Source organism: Ambystoma mexicanum, chromosome 12 (genome assembly GCF_040938575.1).
Source record: "Ambystoma mexicanum isolate Mex_15411 chromosome 12, UKY_AmexF1_1, whole genome shotgun sequence".
NCBI lineage: Eukaryota > Metazoa > Chordata > Amphibia > Caudata > Ambystomatidae > Ambystoma > Ambystoma mexicanum.
In genome coordinates this window covers 361,305,218-361,325,747 of record NC_090936.1, presented here as the reverse complement: position 1 = coordinate 361,325,747, position 20,530 = coordinate 361,305,218, and the positions used below count along the sequence as shown (strand labels likewise).

Below are 20,530 nucleotides of genomic sequence, written 5' to 3'. Positions count from 1 at the left end.
AGTTGATGAGAGATGGAAGACGTGAGAGCTCTGGACCAGAACAGTGCCATTTAGGTAGACATTAGTAATGGCCCTAGAGGACAGGAAGGATGCCAAAAGTACTTCCCAGCGGGTGCCACCATTAATGGGAGAGGATGAAAAAGGAGAGTGCACTGCAGACCATATGGGGAATCGAAAGGTCAGGATAGGGGACAACAAAGAGGGTGTCGGTGAAAGTCTGCCCGGAAAAAGCATTGACATAGGTGTCAGTGAAGGGCAGGCCTGGATTGGAGACTAGGAGATCCTTCTTGAACATTTTCCTTCCTGACTTTGATAGAGGTATAGGATAGGTGATAGAGTAGTAGTTAGAGAATATAGGGGAGATAGAGAGCACCACTGAGGGAGAGCACAAAGCCAAGGAAGGGGGACAGGAGGTAAGACAGAGAAACTGCAATTCACGAACCAAACTACACCACCCAGCAAGCAACAATCAGGAATAAGGTGTCCATGAAGGGGAGAAAGGGCCTAGGTTACATCCTACAGCAGAAGAGCAAGACACCTAGAAGCGAGTTATCAGGATAGCGGGAACATCCTAGATAGTGGGAAAAGCCTACTTTTTAAAAACACAACAGCAAATGAAAAAACAGATTTGTTTTCCTAGAAAGAGGGGGAAAAGCCTAATTTTTAAACCCAACAGCACTGTAAAAAACACACAGATTCGACATTCCTTTAAAGAGGGGAAAAAGCCTAATTTGTAAACACAACAGCACTGTAAAAACGCAAAGATTAGATGTTCCTAAAAAGAGGGTAAGCCCCCAATGGCTAACACAATTCACCTAGTGTCAGAAATGGATAACAAACTGTGGATATAAGAGAGGAGGGATAGATAAATAGGGAGCAATAATGGCTGTCCCACCGATCGCACATTTCTTACCTTGTCAGTCGCTGCTTGTTGACGGCTGCACTGCATGCTCCCACGGCGAACACTGGCAAACAACCTCTGGAGCTGCTACTGTGGGAGATTCCCTTTACCTCAGGGCCCTTTGCCGCAGGGGGCTGAAATGGGCAGTGGGGCTGCCCTAAGTGCTTACAATTTCTCCCGGCTAAGACCCGATCAGGGAGGTCTGGGAGGCGTTTGGGAGAGGCAGCAAGGTAGTGGAAGAAAAGGGAGGGTGGGGTGAGGCGCATGATGAAATGCCCTGAATTAAGCTATGGAGGGCAAACATTTTAAACAACAATGGAGCAGGGCACACAGAAGATTTTCTTGCTACTTACCACAGAGGCACAAGAGAAGTGTGCTCGTGGGGGCTAAGCGCCAACAAGACCCTTGTCGGTGTTCCGGACCAAGGCCCAATCAGGGTTGGAGGGAGGCTTGGGAGGCAGGCAGGAGAGGCAGCAAGGAAGTTGAATCAAAGCAGTAGCAAATTAGCATAAATTGCATTGTTAATAATTATTGTGCCGGCATAAAGTCTACACCAAGACAAGAATCGTGATATTACGAAATTTACGACGAAAGTACCAAGCAGACCTCCGCACTCCTCCAACATTTCTCTACTCTACCAGCCTATATCATGACTGAAACATTTTGGGGGCTGCAGCTTTGAGTTTAATGCACCCCGCGACTGGAACACCTTAACTATAAATATAAAATACTCCTGGTTTCTTGTAACATTTAAGAAACAAGTGAAGACACATCTTTTTAATCTTCCTGACTAGATCCCCCTATCTCGGGCTTTATCATGTTCTCTTACTCGCTGCGCTCTGAGGCCTAGAGTACTACTGTACTGTAGAGTACTACAAGAATTAAAATAAATGAATAAATAAAATTAATTAATGGCAACAAAAGCAGTACATACAAACATATGTTGCGGCTGATTTCAGAGCCATGCACAGGAATACAGTCTATCATTTCACTATTTTGCAAAAGGTAAACCAGGAAACTGGTGATAATGACAATAAAGGAATCAGATCGGCGGACTCACACACCAAGCCCCGCCTTCGCTTCATTAGAGGCCCTTCATCATTCAGTTTCCCAGAGTGCGCTGGGGCTTTGCTTACTTGATGACCTTTTCCAGGCACGCTAAACCTCTTAAGCAAATCAAAATATATTCGAGGAAACGACACTTATAGGAACACTGGTTTGAAAAGCACCGGATCGATTTCTGTTAAACGATAGCTGTTTCTGACATTTTCCACTAGAGTGGATTAGAACTGTATTAAAGGCAGCATACTCACAAATAATTGCGGTCATGGCGCTGCGCGTCTCCTCAACAATGAATCATTCTTTCTAGAGGAATAATTGCAATTATAGATTCGGTAGAGTCGAAAGAAAGAGCTAGGTGGTGATGTTGCCCGTACATAAAGAAATAAACATGCGTGGCACAGTGGCAGGCGTAAAACAAAGTGTCATTAAAACCCTTCCTGCACAGGTGGAGTAAAGATAGAAGCTCGGAAATGCCAGCAGCAGGCACATATTTCGCTTTTGAAGCCCATCGCCACAGCGCAGCTCCACTTCATGGTGTTTGTTTCTAGTGCGCAGAGGTGTGGTCTGTGAGGGGCGGGGACCAGGTGGCTGTTTACAAAAGGAAAGGCTAGTGCACAGCCGTGGTGTCATGGGGCCAGTAGCGCTGATCACGTGATTTCAGTCATCGAAGGTAGTTCACTGTTCAATGAGGACCGTCTGACGTAGAGTAGTAGTATTTATGAAGCGCAACAATATCTGACTGACACAGGTCACTTTCAAGGCGCTAAACATACAAACATATGAACAAAATAGGTGCAGGTACAGTAGTTGAGAGTAAGCAGAATAACGGAATAACATTGATCCTGCAGACAGGGCACTCATCAATCCCAACTCTGTCATTTAGCAGTAATACTGAGCACCGAACAGCCTCCTGTAACATACCTTTGTAAGACTATTAATAGCAAAATACTGAATTGTTATAATCTCAAGAAAAAGACAATACTGTGAAAAATGTGGATTATTTAAACCTTATATTAAAAAGTCCAAAACATTGATTTTTTAAAACGTTGAAAAAATAGCCTGCTAACATTTATGCAACAGTCAATGGGAATCCGCTCGGGATAGAGGTGGGCCAGACTGAAGCGTGGTGTATTGAAAAGGTTTGTATTAAAAAATGTAATACAGCTAATCAGTCTGGTCACTCCTCAATTCAATCCTTTTAACTCTGCTGTACAATTTTTGAAGGGAAAGAAAACAAACATAAATCAGGCTTAGTGCCACTCCAAAATGGCACTATTCAAAAACTCCTGCTCGGGTGGCCAATGTTTGGATATCTTCGATATCAACAAATATGTCCTAACATAAAATGGCAGTACCTTCATGTCCCCCTTGACTCTTCCTGGTACTTTACTTATGAGGAGTCCCACCTCCCACAAGAACCCTTCTTCTATTTCGTTTTCAAACCTGAACCCTTATATCTCGCCCCTCCCTTGGGGTTGCAATCCCCCTCCCACCTGACAGACCCCAGTTAAAAAATTGCCTGACTCGAGCAGGGACTTACCTTTCTTAGCAGGTAGCGTCAATGTCGTAGAAGCCTGGATACAGTCCTCCCAGGCTGAGCCATGAGGGTCTCTCTAGGATAATACTCTCTGCAGAAAGAGGGGATCCTGGTTTAGGGGATTCCAGGGTCTGTACTCCTGCTGAGCTCTAGGTGCAGCCTCCCCATGTTGCACGTTTGACAGAATGTCACATCGCGTACTGGAACCACATTGCAGCAGAGCTGGGGTGGTTGTTCTGGATTCAAGATGTCTCTGGGGGGAGCCCTGCAGAGCGGTTGCACCCACCTGGAAGGAGTGGGCCCAAATGTGTCCTGGGCAGCAGTAAGGAACTTGGGGAGTGCTAATGGACTACTGCAACAGCCTCTTTCTCAATCTGTCTTCCTCTCCTCTACGCCCACTTCAACGAATCTAGAACAGGACTGCAAGACTTATCCTTGGCATTTTCCACTAGAATGGATTAAAATGGTATTAAAGGCACCATACTCACAAATAATTGTGGTCATGTTGATGCGCGTCTCCTCAACACAGGCTTAATTAATCCTTCCTTTTTAGAGGAATAATTGCAATTATAGATTCGCTAGAGTGGAAAGAAAGAGCTACGTGGTGATGTCGCCAGTACTTAGTACTGCAGCCATGGGGAAACACACAGAAAAACAGTGGTATATTCATCCAAGCTCCTGTGGTGTCCCACAGGGATCTAACCTCTCTCACTGGCTTTTCAACCAATATCTGGCACTCCTTGCCCACTGCATCGCCGCTCTCTGCCCCAACTTTCAGTGCTCTGCGGATGATACTCAGCTCATTTTCAGGCTACCCTCGGCCTCCCCTCTCCTTCCCTCATCTCTGACTGTCTGCTATCCAGGAGTGGTGTGCCGCTAATGACCTCTGCCTTAATGCCAGTAAGACTGAGATTTTACTCATTGGCACTCCCACTCCCTCCTTCCCTGCAGCTCTCTGGCTGGCCTCTCTTGGCCCTCTTCCAGCTCCCGCCTGCACGGCTAAAAACCTCGGGGTCATCTTTGACTCCACACTCTCCTTCTCTCCTCACATCTCTGATGTCCCTAAGAAGTCACACTACCAACTGCACCTCCTCAGAGGTATTCTTCCTTTCCTCTCCTTCCCCCAGAAGCTCACAGTCTCCAGAGTCCTGGTTCTCTCGAGGCTGGACTATTGCAACAACCTCTATCTAAATCTGCCTGCCTCTACTCTCCGCCCTCTGCAATTTATCCAGAACAGGACTCTGAGACTTGTCCTTGGCCTCAAGCCCAGGGATCATATATCTCCAGGACTGAAATCTATGCACTGGCTCCCAGTGACTGCAAGGATTAAGTTCAAAACACTTTGCATTGTCCACAAGGCCTTCTGGGGCCTGGGGCCGTAATAACTTCAACTCTCTCTTCCCAAATATCTTCCTTCTCGAGCTCTTCGCTCATCCACCTCCAACTCCCTCAGGGTCCATTGCTTCTCCAAGCAACGAGTTGGTGGTAGATGTCTCTCCTCGGCAGGGGCCTCCCTCGGGAACAGCCTTCCTGCCTCCCTGAAACTTGAGAACCACCTCAAAACCTTGCTCTTTGCTTCTGCTTTCTCTCCCCCTCTCCCCTGCTGAATTCCTGGCTGAAACTGCACTGGCTACCTGGCCACCCTTTGTGACCTTGGATCCAGGCCCTGCCATTTGCACACCTGCACTGCCTCCCTGGCAACCTCCGCACCTGGGGACTGTATTCTGTATCCCTACAGTCCCTCACCAGCACTTATGTCTGCTCTTACCTTGCACTTGCCACCATCTGGCCGTTATTTATCTTAATATTCTACTGTCCCGTGTACTGCACTTTCCCCTTTCCCATGTATTGCACTTTCCCCTCTCCCTTCCGCCTCGCACCTTTTGTCACGCAACAGCAACAGCTACAACCCTTACTGCCACCCAAACCTACCTTGAGACGACGCTGCATGTGTGGCCCGGCCCAGCGTCAACAGAAGGGCAGGCTGCTTTCAGGTTCCGTGGCGCGGTAGAGTGGGGGCCGAAGGTTGTTGTTGACATCTGCGGCTCAACGCCGCACAGCAGCCCCGACATCACGCCGCACAGCAGCCCCGGCATCATGCCGCACAGCAACCCCGGCGTCACGACGTTTGGGGCAACGATATAGAGGGAGGCTACCATGGCGCTTATGGCCCCGATGGATCTTCCAACATCTTGGCCACTCACGTGTTCACACGCCGCAGATCACGTGATGTGTGCCAGGGCCAATCAGGGGCAGTTTTCACGCGATCATGTGACCAGGAAACACACAATATAAGCAACACCCACTTTTAGGCATACGCTTCTCAGCTGTTTTCACGGCATGTTGCCCTTTAGTGCTCCTGAGCTACAATCCGGCTACCTTGTATCTTGGACCCTGTTTTCGGATTTTGGACTGATTTGGATTGCCCTTCTGCATTTGGAATCCTGGTATTCTTTTCTACTCGGCTTTTAAACTTTGGACTTGGCTAATGGACTGTTTCTGCTAAACCCTTGGATTTGGTGAATTTTGACACTTTTTTGGACATTGGACTTTCAAGTACCACAGCATCTGTCACCACTCCAGTATCAAGAATCTTCAGGTGGACCCTGGTTGAATCTCTCCATCTCCCATCTCCCAGGGAGGGACATCTAGGTATAAGAACCACATCGGTCTTCCCTCAGGTAGGAGTCAACAGTCCTTTTAGTGTTCCAGTTTCTGTACTGGCAATATTGTTTTGTCTAACCCTATCCCTTTCTTGTAGCCACCTGGGATCTGTGTTCCTGTCCCCACCACCTGTGGTCTCCATAATCGGTCAGCGAGTTGTTATCTATCTCTCTAACTGGTACTTGGGAACGGAGGTATACCTAACTTCGTGGAGCTCTGATCGTGACAGCTTTCCCCTTCCCCCTTCCCATGCACTTGCGCGATCTGAATGACACCTAGTAAGATCGTTGTCTGCCTTCCCTCTGTTCCCCTCCCTTGCCTCATTGAGCCTCAAAACACTTGTGTATAGGTGCGTTATAAATGCCATATCATATAATATCACCTCGGCAGACAGGCCCATGAAAAAGAAGGCTGGGATGTATGAAGACTTTAGCAGATTTATAAGATTTTTTATTTTTTTTTACATGTTTATTAAATTTAAATATAATACAACATACAACCTATACACTGTACATAAGTAACAAAATAAACTCGGATCATCCCATTTAGGGTATCCAATACCCACTAAAGAGGGGTAATAACAGATTCAAGCCAAACCATATTAACACCAGTCTTACAAATCTAAAAATCTGCCCCATATTTGGACAAATAGGTTCCTTTTCTTATGCGTGTAAAGGAGAAGTTTCTCAATTCTTGACACTTATTTCAGATCCTCCATTCATTCGATTTATAAGACTTATAAGAAGATCATCCAAGAGGAGAGTGGTAAAGGAAGGAAGAAAAACAGAGCCTCTCCTGAGTCTTCCTCCTCCTCCTCCACCACTTCCACATCCTCTGAGCCCCTTGGCTCTAGGGAGGGTGATCATTTGGGAAAATACCTGGAGAAAGGTTATGTAGCTCTGTTCTGATCCAGGAGGTGCACTATATGGGCTTTTCGTCTGCAGATCCCCCTCCGACTGAAATTTCAACTTGGATTCCCTCTCCTGAGTTTAAAAAGGCACTTAAGGCTGGGCTTCCGCTACTAACAGTGGTCAAAGAACAAATCCGGTATGGATGAAGGAAACCAGACAGAGTCACAGTACCCAGATTTCTGCCCCAGCAGTCCCTTTTTCAGGGTCAAGAGAAGCACATGACTCAGACGCAAATCTAGGGTTGTGGATGGAGATGAACCTCCTGTCCCTCAGTGGCGTTCGTATTAAAGGGCATGGACATTACCAGGGCAAACAGACTAACTGGGGCTTCTCGACCAAAGAATGGGAACTTCAGGAAGAGGTCTTCCTCTTCATTTGTATGATGTTTGGGACCCCTTGACTAGATCTGTTTGCCTCCCCTCCAGGAAAAGAAGACTCACGTTCTGTTACCAATTCCCATGTCAGGAAGCCGAGGAGAAGAATGCGACGGCTATGCCTGGGCCGAAGGGCCTGCTATACGCATTTCACCCCCTCGTCCTGATCTCAAGGGTATTATTGAAGATCAGGGAGTAGAGGAAGCAATCACACGGGTAGCTGTGTTGTGGTCATGCAGGAGTTGGTTCCCCCTCTTGATGGACCTGGCTGTTTCACTGAGCTATCCGGTCCTAGTACCTCAAGCTCAGGGGCCGGTCCTCTCCTGCGGGGTATGTTGACTGAGACTTTAAAGGGAGGGGCTGCCCTGCAGATTAGTGCAATCTATCCAGAGGGATACACGTCAATCTACTTAGTCCTATTTCAGACACTCGGGGTGATTCAGTCCCGGTGTGTAAAAAATGATTTGCTACCAACCCACTGTCCAGTACCAAGTGTTCTTCAATTCCTACAGCAAGGATTTGATCTGGTATTGGTCGTCCCCACATAAAGAGCCCAGTGGGAAGCAATTAAAGCATTTCGGGGATCAACAGAGATGGGACCCGCAGACTGCTCCTTAGTGAACAGGCTGCTAGTCAGACCAGTAGCAGCCTTGAGTTTACCCGCATGGGATTGTCCTCTTGTTTTGAAGTACCTCCAATCAGTTCCCTTTGAGCCACTGGAAAATGGTTCTTTAAAGAACTTGTCCATCAAGACAGCCTTTTAGGGTGTAATCACTTTGGCCAGAAGATTAGGAGAAATGTGCCCACTAACTTGCAGACCCCCACATATTTATTGATTCAGGAGGAAGCGTCATCTCTTTGCTGTGATCCAGCTTTGCTCCCCACAGTGGTCTCCAATTTTCACATGTCATAGGAGGTGGTTCCCCCTGAATTTTTTCCCAATCCTGCCTCTCAGAGGGGAGTGGGCTGGAGCCACCCCGATGTTTGGAGGGCAGTGATGATTTGTTTGTAACTCTCAAACCCCTGATAATCTTTTGAGGGGAGTTTGGCCTGGGTTCATGGTTTCAATTCCTACCATTAATTGATAGGTCTGAGTATATATATATAGATGAGGGACGAAAGAGCGAATATGTCTTAATTCCTTCCTCACTCTCGCTGGATTACTCCTCCCATCTCTGCCCATCTAGACCTTTTAAACCTCTGTCTAGTACTCTTTGCCTACCTCAGTTAGAGCTGCTCCCCTTGTGCACTTTCATGGGCCAAACACCCAGAAATGTCACTCCAGCCTCTCCTCTCATCACACCTGTTTAGCTGCCTCATTCATTCCATCCACAGTACCAATGTACCCCTCAATCTTTAGACCCGGACACCATATTCTCCAGGCTCCCTGACTTTACTCCCCTTGCTAGTTTGCTCAACCCCTTCTTTAACCAGCACTTTACTTACCATCCTATAATTCCATCAGTATCGTCCACCTTTTCACTCTCTTCTCAACTAATCTCTGGGCTCCAGTCCACACCTGGAAATTTGAAGTGGGCTCGCCTGCTGCTTTTCACGCTCTGTGCACAGTTTAGAGCAATCCCCCTCTGGTCATGTGCTGGCATGCAAGCATAACACTGGCAAACCAAATGAGCCCTTAGATATGATATGATATGATATGCTATTTATAACGCGCTTAATACCCAGAGGTTTCTAAGCGCAGACCCGGGGATCGAACCTGTGTTGCACTATGTCGTCTTGCTTCCAAGGCGAGCATGTTGCCGCTGAGCTATCCCCCAGAGGGACTGAAACACAGCACAATGGAGTCCGGGAATTGGGGAACGGATCACTGCAACATTTACTTTCAATACTAGTCTCTCCAATATGAACACTACACAGCACGTGCATACATTAGAATGAACTGTACAGGATACAGTAGTCTAAGTGGTTTATAGTGAAAATGTCGACTGCAAAAATGTTGAAAAAAATAATGTAGAAAAAAAATTTGAATGTTTTTTTTTAAAAATAAAATTTTAATGGGGGGGGTGCCCCCTCAACCCTCTGTTTATTTTTACTACCTAAACTCAAAAAAACAAAAAAACACATTCAGACTTTTTTTTCGAAATTTTTTTACGACATTTTTGCATTCGACTTTTTTTTTCTCGATATTATAACTGGATACCAGGCTAAGCAGAGGTTGGTGATGTGAAGCGAGTGTCACTGCATGCCACTGCTTAAAAGAATATGTCCAATTGTCTGAGCAGTTGAGAGTCTCACTTTACCCTCCTTGTTCGTGAGCATCTAGGACTTTTAGCTGAATTGTTGAAACAGGCCGCGGCATCCTCTGTGTGCTATGATGCAAGTCCTGCTTCAGAACATGGTTTAACACATGCAAATGATTGTGCTAGAATAGCGTGCATGGTGTGCCTGCGCAAAATGGCAGCAAATCACAAAAGAAACACACAGAAAATGTGCATAGAATTGCGTGCAGTCTCGGTGTGCAAATCGAGCCATTTATGCGCAGAATGCGTACCCCAAATATGTGGCTAAGTGGGCAGGAAGGGGATGAATGTTAGGTTATACTCTTGTGTCAATAAGTGCGTCAGACTGCACGTAGGTATAGCAGGACTTTATTAAGTAGACATAGGAGGTAAGTTACATGAAACAAGTAGATTAAGTATATTAGGAGGGAGAGACATCCACCGGCCCCCTCATCATCTAAGCTCAGGCCCCAACTGACTTTGTGGAACACACAGACACAGTTCATCAATAACATTCTACACTAACATTCCATCAGGGGCTCATACATACAGACCACTAATTAATTAGGAGGAAAAGTACAAACATAACACATCTTCCCCCTTTATGAAATCATGAAAGCACAGAGGAGGAAGCAAGGGAAATTAGTATAGAACTCTATAGAACGATTCAAGAAAGCCATCTAACTCAGACTTCCATACCAAGCAAAATGCTCAGAGCAAAGCTGATTGCTCAACTCCACCAAACCTTAAACTAGCTTCTCTAATCTAAACTCCAACACATACATTCAACCAATTCCGTAGCGGGCCCACAACGGACATCAAACACAGGGAACCAGCCCTCACTCACAAAACCAAACCAAACCAATAACTCAGACACAGTACCATCATCATGCATGAGGCCTTGACAAGGTGTGCAAGGACACCATAAAATGTTAAACACCTCTACCTGTACCCACCAACACAGGATACCAATTCCCACCAATAACAACATCACCATATTTCACGCTCCCAAGCAAGCGTGAGTGGGACACAGATCCCAATACACTATCACACCAAATAGTCAGAAATGCACCTAGTGCGAAGGATACCAGTTCACCCAGAACAAGAACCTTTTACCGGGACCATACATCCCACTGACATACCAAATAGTCAGAAATGCACCTAGTGCGAAGGATACTGGTTCACCCAGAATAAGAACCTTTTACCGGGACCATACATCCCACTGACACACCAAATAGTCAGAAATGCACCTAGTGCGAAGGATACCAGTTCCACCAGAACCAGAACCTCTTACCGGGACCATGCATCCCACCAAAACACCAAATATCAGGATGCACCTAGTGCGAAGGACACCAGTTCAACCAGAACCAGAACCTTTTACTGGGACCACACATCCCGCTGAAACACCATAATGACAGAATGCACCTAGTGCGAAGGATACCAGTTCAACCAGAACAAGTACCTTTTACCGGGACCATAAGTCCCCCAAAAACTTGGCAACCACGCTCATCACAGCACAGAAAGACACTCACAGGCTCTCACCATACAAGCCTGGGTAAATTGCACATACAAGTATGGAAAACAAGAGTTATACACTACAAATCGAGTCCATGTTCTCTATGATACAAAGTCCTTTTGCTAAGATGATCCTGTGGAAGGAAGATTTCATTATACAATATGACGCAGCATACATTTTAACTTCACCTTTAATATTACCTCATTAACAAAGGCCACGTCAAATAAACTCATTAAACTCATACTCTCATTCAGGGACAACTGACATCCTGATCACCATACACGCTGTCACAGTATATTTAACATGTCCCCCACTTAGACACCTCTGTGAGCAACTAGACCCCGCAGCATAACTTTTAAAATGACAGGCCTCACATGACATCTTAACTCTTCACAATGTTAATACCACAATAACACTTTAGGATATCATCACAGCAATACATATCTTCCTTTCTTTTTTTGTTTTTTTTTTTTAAATGAAGAAAACCCCCAATCAGCAGGGCGTCCTTGAACTCGTCAAAATGTAAAAACTAAACTGGTATGGCAGATAATCAGCATGTAATACATTGCTCCTCCAAAAAAAAACATGCAGCACTTTGCCAAAGAAGACATCTTAGATAACACATTTGCTTCACTGTCTCATCACCCTTTATGACATCCAGCGATTTGAAATGAGAAAAACACCAAACCGACAGTAGACTGCGCCGCATTGCAGCCAACCAGCCACAGAAAATAATGTAATGTAAATCACCACAGCTGCGATATTCTCCTCACAAGCAGCTTCACCACCTTTACTGATGCCAGAACACTTTGAGCGTCACCAAAATAAACATGAAAAGTGCCTTGCATCACCAAAACGGCAACAGCCGATGTTGTTTTGATTTAAAACAAAAGAAAACAAACGTGTCCACATTGATGGATAGCTCTGTTGTTCCATATTGCAGTTCCTTTACAATTACAACGAAACGAAAGAAAGAAAAACAAAACTCTGATCCGTTTTCAATTACTTTTGGCATTAATCCAAATCCTGCCGTCTGAAATCCAAGGCAAGTTGCAATGTTCTTTTCTGCGAACTCCTCATCCGCTGCAAAGCTCCTTCACACCCGGAAACATGACACGTAGCACGCACGTTGGAAAATGCTTTTCCACACTGCAAAACTCCTCCAGACCCGGAAATAGGGCACGTACATAGCACGTTGGGAAGTGCTTTTCTCTAAACACACAGAAACTCGTGATGATTGACGCCATAGGCAGCTCAGTCCTGGAACACCGGCATTAGGATTCCAACCAAGGAATGACATCGCCAATACCCCAGGGATTCACTTGACGTCATCATTGGGACAGGGGGAGCAGCCACAGACATAGCTCTCTTCTCCAACCGTCACCTGTGGCACCACCACTGGGGTTTCTGCCCGACACGACAGACGACCCTTTCACATCCCCAGCCAGGCACACGTTAAATGAGGCAACTCTCAGGGCAACAAAACGATATCACTTGCCGCGTAAGTTATAACTGTAACTTCATATGGAGCCAATGAACATTTTGCAGCGCCGTGATATGTTGCAGCGTCAACCTGCATATGCTACAGAGTTATTTTTTTTCAGCCCCTGCGCGCTGTTAGAAATGGGCAATGTGCAGCTTCAGAGTAATTTTACCCAAAATAACAGCCGCGCAGCGCAGCCCCTGTAGGTACAGATGAGCCTGTCTCCATAAATCAGTCACAGGGCGCGCTCACATTGGGGCTGGGGTGGCCGGTGGATGTCTCCTCTGGGACATGCTCTCTTCTTCAGCTTGGTGTCCCTCCGTTGCTCCTTCTACCTTCTTTCCCATTTTGGTTTACTTCTTCTTTCTTCTTTTTCTCTTTCTTCAGCACACAACTTCAAACACTCCCCAAGATCCTCGTCGCCAATGTTAGGTTATACTCTTGTGTCAATAAGTGTGTCAGACTGCACGTAGGTATAGCAGGACTTTATTAAGTAGACATAGGAGGTAAGTTACATGAAACAAGTAGATTAAGTATATTAGGAGGGAGAGACATCCACCGGCCCCCTCATCATCTAAGCTCAGGCCCCAACTGACTTTGTGGAACACACAGACACAGTTCATCAATAACATTCTACACTAACATTCCATCAGGGGCTCATACATACAGACCACTAATTAATTAGGAGGAAAAGTACAAACATAACAATGAACCTCCAACTCAACTATCCCAGTGTTTGATTTGTCGGAGTTGAGGGGGTGTTAGCCGGGCCTAAGCCCTGGGACTTATTTCTGAGGCAAAACAAATAAGATGATGTCTGGAAGTTTTAAAATTAATCTTAACCACTGGCATTGCTCTGGGCAACCAAACGTTATTTCCTGCCAAGCCATTACAGAAATGGGAACGAGCATATGAACAAAAATCTGGCTTGCTCGCTTAAGTCACCGCAAATGTAACAGGTATACCCAGACGTGGGTCCCTAGGCGGCTGGGCCTTTAGACCCAAACTACACACTGCTGATTATGGTCTGGGGCTGCTTGTGGTCCCGTGCAGAAGGGATGTGGCCAAGCAGTTCAGGCTGCACTGCCCCTTTTGGGGTGAGATTGAGCCTGATTTGCCTATGGTCTTTCCGCTTCTGAAATGGCTTGGCAGGCTGAAAAACGATTCACTGGAGTTTTTTTTGTTTTTTTTAAAGAACTTTATTTTTGGTGTTTTTAAAAACAAAAAGAACAGTTACAGAACAATCACACCCCTATTGGGGGTGAGTTACCCAAGTGCCTTCCCAAACCCCCACCCCCTCTCCCCTAGTCCACCAAAGCCAATGTTGTAGTGTCACCCACTTGGTGTACAGACTGATCAGCCGCTGGTTTCTGTACCCCAGAGGATCAAGAATCAGTTTTGGGGACTGCGTCCGCCTGATGATGTTGAAGAAGCGTTCTCATCTGCTTCGTTGATTAAGAAAGTCACTAGTGGTCCCCAAATGTTGGGGGGTGGGGGCGTGCGTGTTGGGGGAGTGTTTTGATAAATTCAGACTCACCATCTTGACAGTATAGGATGTCTTTATGCCAGTGTGCCACTGACGGGGTTGGTCCTCTACCCCATGACATGGCAACTCTCCTGCGAGCCACGGTCAGTAGTAACCCTGCCAGTTTCCTTATTCCGGGTGAAAGTTGTTTCATCATCCCGAGCAGTGCTGCCGTTGGGATGGGTTGCACTTCCTCTCCTATTATTGCTGATGTGGTCTGGAGGATTTGCGTCCAAAATGGGGGCAGTTTGGGGCAGTCCCAAGAAAGGTGGACGAAGTCTGCCGTCGGGTTTCCGCACCTTTTGCATTTTGCTAATTGGTCCGGTTGTTGTTTATTCTTTTTTGCAGGGGTGAAGTACGTCTGGTGTAGATAGTTAAAGTGTATTTGCTTGAGGCGTGCATTGAGAGCTATTTTTGGGGTTTGTTTCAGTATATATACCCATTCCTCATCCGGGATAGTTAGCTGGAGGGATCTCTCGCATCTAGTTTTCGTGCGAGTATCGATGGATTCCGTGTCTGATAAGATGGATTTATAGATTTGTGAAACTAGTCTACCTTCGCCCTGGGCCACGATCACATTGTGTAGAAACTGCCATGTTGGAGGTTGTTGCGGAAACGTGGGAAATAAAGCTTGTAGGGTATATCTAGTTCTAAAGTAGATGAACTTGTCTAGGGGCGTGTTATCTCCTCTCTCAGTTGCTTGTTGGGGAGTGATAAAGGAGCCTTCACTGAACAAGTTCCAAGAGAATTTATCTGTAGCTTTTCTACCCATTGGTGGAAGACCCTTTCAGAAGTTAGGGGATCCCTGGAATGAATTTAATAGGGAGAAGGGGAGAGTATTTCACATGAACACTGTATTTTTGTGCAAGTTTTTTCCATATCCCATAGGTCGGTAGAACTACGTTCATCGTGTTGATAGGCACTGGGAGCTGACTGATGATGACGGCCCTCAATAAATTGGGAGTTGCTAATGCCCGTTCTATCTACACATGTGGTCTAATGAAGTGTGTGGCATACCAAAAGCTGAGGAATTGCGCATGGGCAGCCCAGAAGTATCTTGCTAAGTCACGGAGGGCCAGTCCACCACTGGACACTGGGAGTATCAGCGTTGAGTGAGCGACCCTGGCTGGTTTGCCGGCCCATAGTAGGTTGAGAACTAGTCTTTTAATTTTCTTTAAAAAGGATTGTGGGATTAAAATTGGGATGTTGGAGAATAGATATAGCAGTTTTGGTAGTATCACCATTTTAACTAGTGAGGCTCTCCCCCACAATGTTAGTGGGAGGGATTTCCATCGGTTCACTTTTTCCTGTAGTGTTTTTGCTACCGTCTCATAGTTATCTTGGAATACATCGTGGTAATTTAACAACATTTGTATCCCAAGGTAGCGTACCCTTGAGGTCTCCCAAACAAAGTTGTAATCGTCAGTGAATGGTTTAGTTACTGGGATGGTGGGAATATAATTGATTTTGTGTGGTTAATTTTTAGTCCCGATATTGCCCCGAATTTAATTACTTCTCTCATAATTGGATTAAGATTTTCTACGGGATCTCGTACAAATAACACCACATCATCAGCGTACAGAGATATAATCAGCCTGTGTGGGCCAATGGTGAGGCCCCTGTGGAGTTGCTGGGTTTGCAGGTTTGATGCTAGTGGTTCCATTATTAGTGCGAAAATTAACGCAGAGAGTGGACACCCCTGTCTGGTGCCTCGTTGCAACCTGATGGGGGAAGACCTCACTGATCCCACCAGTATGGTAGCCTGGGGGTCGCTATATAATAGGGAGACGAGTTTAATGAATTGGGAGCCCAGGCCCACCTGAGTAAGTACGGCAAACAAGAAGGGCCATTCCACAGAGTCGAAAGCCTTTTTGGCATCGAATACCCAGTAGAGTTCAGTGTCTTTGAGATAACTGTTTAGGGCGTCTGAGTCCGAGTTATATTTAGAGGTGTATAGGTCTTGATAAAAGGTATTGAATTCCTCAGCTATTTCTTCATCTGTGTGCACGAACGTGCCGTGTTTTGAGTGTATCCTCTCTACCATTGTCGGTTTCCTGTCGGCTCTGATCAGTCTCGCAAGGAGGGCTCTGGGTCTTTGGCCCTCGCCGTATTGGCGGACCTGGCTATTACGGCCTAAGAATTTCAGTTTGCGTTCCGCCGTGGTCCTGAACTTTTGTAGCTCCTCCTTAAGTGATGCTTGGGTGCGTGGGTTGTTCATGGTGGAGAGCTTGAGTTTGAGTTGTTTCAATCTTTCCTCACTGGCGGTGAGTTCCTGCCGGATCAGCCTGATGATTCCGTTCTCTTGGGCAAGGCAAACTCCTCTTATGAAACACTTTAGTGCTTCCCAGATCGTGCTTGGAGACGTTACAGTGCCCAGGTTTATGTCTAGAAATTTTGAAATTTTGTCACAGAGTTTGGATGCAAATACTTGGTCTTGTAGGGATCCAAGCTTGAAGCGCCACTGCAGAACACTTTTAGTAGCAGACGGGTTGCATGTCAAAGTTACTGGTGAGTGATCGCAGAAAGTTTTAGGTAGAATTTGACATTGTTCCCAGTGGAGAGGGCCACTGGCAGATACCATCAAATAATCTAATCTGGAGTTGGAGTTGTGGAACGTGTAGTCACGCTGTTCCCAATTACTGTGTCTCCAAGCGTCTACCAGGTTGTAGGCTCTGCATATTTCCTGCACTTGGATGCCAGCTTTGGAGGTCGGAAGTATCGTGCTCCGCAACCTGTCTTTTACGGGGTCCAGGATGGTGTTTAGGTCGCCTCCCAGATGATCGTTGCTGAGGTGTGAGTTGAAAGGTGCGTAAGCACCCAGTCAAAGTTGTTCGCTCCATCGATGTGGGGCCATAGGAGTTGACAAAAATGATGTCTTTGCCTGCAATGATCCCTCTCACTAATAGTGTTCTACCCTCGGTGTCCTTCTCAGTGTTGATCATCCGAAAGCCAGTCTGATGGTTAATCAAGATCGCCACTCCTCTGGCGTATGACGAAAAAGAGGAGAAGTACCTATGGCACCCCCAATTTCTGGCCCATTGTTTTTTTTTCTCAGGGAGTAGGTGGGTTTCCTAAATCATGGCGACATCCACTTCGTGCCTCTTTAAGTATTGAAGGATCCTTCTTGTTTTAGAGGGGAGGTTGCCTCCTCTAATGTTCCATGTGGCGACCCTGAATTGTTCGTCCGGCGTGGATGGTTGAGATGATATTGTTGAATTCGTCTAGAGGGAACATAGGGCGCTATACGAGGCATATCTTGCAGATTGTTGGAGGCTTCAGTGGTGTCCAGCGGAGGGGATAAAGCTTGGCATGGTGTCTGGGGGGCGCGGCTGGGGGTAACGGGCCAGCAGCACTTTCCCAATCCTATTCTCTGGCTTCCTTCCTTACATGGGCAACCCCCAACTGGCCCGTTTACTTAAGCCATCGAAGACTGAACCGTGACGGTGCGTGTCCGTCTCCTGCTTTCCCACCCATTAACAGTGAACTGTTTTGAATAACTTTGCTGTGCAAGGGGTACCAGGGGCCTCCCAATTTGCACGGCCTTGGAGTGTTTAACTCCCTTTTATATTTCGGTTAGGTCGTTGTGTTTCTTGTACGTGGGTTTCATGCCGTTGACTACATGTTGGTTAAGGTGGATTTCTGTGTGCTCTCTCCTGCTGTGTTCGTGCTTGGTTGGGCTCAGCCCTGGGCATCCGGCTCTGTCTAGGAAAGTGTTGGCTTCCTTTGGCGTCTGGAAGAAGTGGACTTTCCCTTCATGTTGGATTCTGAGTCGCGCTGGAAAGAGCATGGAGTAAGTGAGTTGATTGTCCCTGAGCCTTTGTCTGACAGCGGTAAAGGATCTCCGTTGCAACTGGACTGCCGGGGAGAAATCTGGGTAAAAGTGTATTCTGTCTCCTTCGTGATGTAGCTCGCCCTTTTCTCTGGCCAGTTGGAGAATGGTATCATGGTCCTTGTAATTGAGTAGCCTGGTGATTATAGGTCTGGAGGGTGCTCCTGGGATGGGTTTGGAGGATGGGATCCTGTGAGCCCTCTCTACCACAAACATGTGGGAGAGGGCTTCATGGCCGAAAAGGTAGTTACATAGCTTTTCTACGAAGTCCTCCATTTTGGGATGCATCTGATGTTCCCTCACCCCAATAATCCTAATGTTATTTCTTCTGAAGCGGCCCTCTAAATCTTCGCATTTGGCGATGGTCGCCTTCATTTGAGATTCCAGTTGATTGACTTTAGCTGCCAGGGTTGTCGCGCCATCATCTAAATTCGACACGCGTTGTTTGACCTCATTGAGGCGTTCTGTGTGGGTGTCCATTCTGTGTTGCAAGAGATCTACCTTCGAGGAGAGCCTGTCCATTTTGTTATTGAGGCTCCCTATGCCGGCTTTAAGATCCAGTAAGAGGCTCTAAACGTCTGTGGCGGAGGTTCCTTCATCCATCTGGAGGTTGCTGCTAGTCAAGGGTTCTGAGTCCTCTTGGAGCCTGGGGGTTTTGGGGAGTGCGCCGGGTTCGAAGGTTAGCTTCCTTTGGCATCTGTCGGGTTTCCCCATTGAGGTGGAGTAGCCGATGTCGCCGGGTGGAGTGCAATGTTAGTTGGTGGTTGTCTCACTGCCGGCCGACTCCCAGAGACAGGGTTTTGTTTGCGTTGTGCCGGAGTGATTCACAGGGGCAATAATGCCAGCAGGGCTAGGAGTGGTGATCTGGACTTTTGTCTCTGATTGTGCTCGTTGTTTTTCAGGTCTCTGCCGGATGCGAGTCGGGTGAAGGGGTCAGGTGCACCTCTCCCTGGTGGCAGGGTGCGGGGAGTCACCCAGGACACTTGGGCAAAAGTCAGTGGGCCGTGGGTGTCTTCCAGGGGGGATATTTCCAGCGCGGTGGACTTGGCTGGACGTAGTATTCCTTCAGGTAGAAGTGGCTGTGTGAGGGGGAAGTGGCAGGAAACTGGCAGCAGAAGCTAAGAAGGAGAAAGGATTTTCGGGAGGGATGTAAGAGGTCAGAATTGGTCTCTCCCAGCACGCTCCGTACCCCAGGGTTGAGGCGGGCCGTGGGGCGTTAGTTTATGCGCCCACCATGTCTCTTCAGGGCATCAGTGGTGTGGCTGAGTTAGTTGCGGCTCTCCGGTGTTGTCAGCAGTCTCGGGATATTCGTGGCTGTCGCCGCGTCGCAGGATCGATGACACTAGGGAGGGGAAGGGGGGAGCCTCCCTGCCGGGTCCTGTGCTGGCTCCTACTATGCCCCGCCGACTGCAGAGTTTGGTTGCCGGCCTCGGGCTTCGGTGGGGTGCGAGGCCTGGGGGGGGGTATGTGTTTGGAACCGTTTGGTCGCCGATTTTGGCTGGGCTTTACTTGGTCGCGCAGGGGGGGCCAGAGCAAGGCTGCTGACAGTTAGATAGGCTTTCCCCCCTGTGCGCTCTGTACCTGACGAAAGTGTTTAGCTGCTGGGCACACTTTCTTGTTTCACTTCTGCCTCTCTCGCTCCGTGCAGTGTCTCTGACGTCCGGGGGGAGTCAAAGGGAGGGTGAAGGGAGCCACCACCCTCCGCCCCGGTGCCGTGGTGGCTGGTCTGGCCCCTCGGTCCTGTGCGGCGGGCGGGGGGTGCCACGCACCGCACTGAGTAGATCTGGTGTGAAGAGAGGGGAGCCGGGAGGTGGCTCGGACTTGCTGCATGTCCAGAGGCAGTCCCGCGTGGGTGATCAATCGTCCGTCCGGCTCTCCCGTGGGCTTCCGCGGTCCTTGGGTGTTTGCTTCGGCCCGAGCTGCTGTGGCCTCGGCAGGAGGGTTGATGTCGTAGGGGGAGACCCTCTCCGACCACCGCCTGTGGTTTGCGGGAGTCTGGCCCGACTCCGCCTTCCGAGGAACACGTGAGGGACAGGCAGCTCCCCTTCGCTTGCGGGCCTGTATGCCCCTCCCAGGGGTGGGCGCAGGGGGACCGCGTTTAAGGACTTCGGTCTTCTGTTTTTGCCCCAAACTTCACGGGGGGATGGAGCAGAGTCTGATTGACACAGATGGTTGACGGTCAGGGCAGAGCTATAACGAAATTAAGTATGATTATGTCGGATTAATGTTAAGCAGTGCGGGAGCTCACTATGAAGCGGCCATCTTGGTTGGCCCTCTAGCACCCTCTCCTGATGCACTGGAGGGTTGCCCAGAGCAATGCCAGAGGTTATGATGAATTCAAAGCCTTCCAGCCATCACTTCTTTTGTGTTGTTTAAGTCACCTCACATGGGACGGGTATGCCCAGATGTGGGTCCTGAGCTTGCTAGGCATAGAGACCTAAGCTACACCTCACCGAAGACGCCCAGTGAGGCTGCAACATGTCTGGGG

General features: G+C 47.6%; 1 protein-coding gene across 2 annotated transcripts in view; it reads right to left on the bottom strand.

Annotated features, from left to right (window-relative positions):
- Positions 1-20,530, bottom strand: part of LMNTD1 (lamin tail domain containing 1) — a 2,112,860-nt gene that overhangs the window by 808,460 nt on the left and 1,283,870 nt on the right. The window lies entirely within an intron of this gene.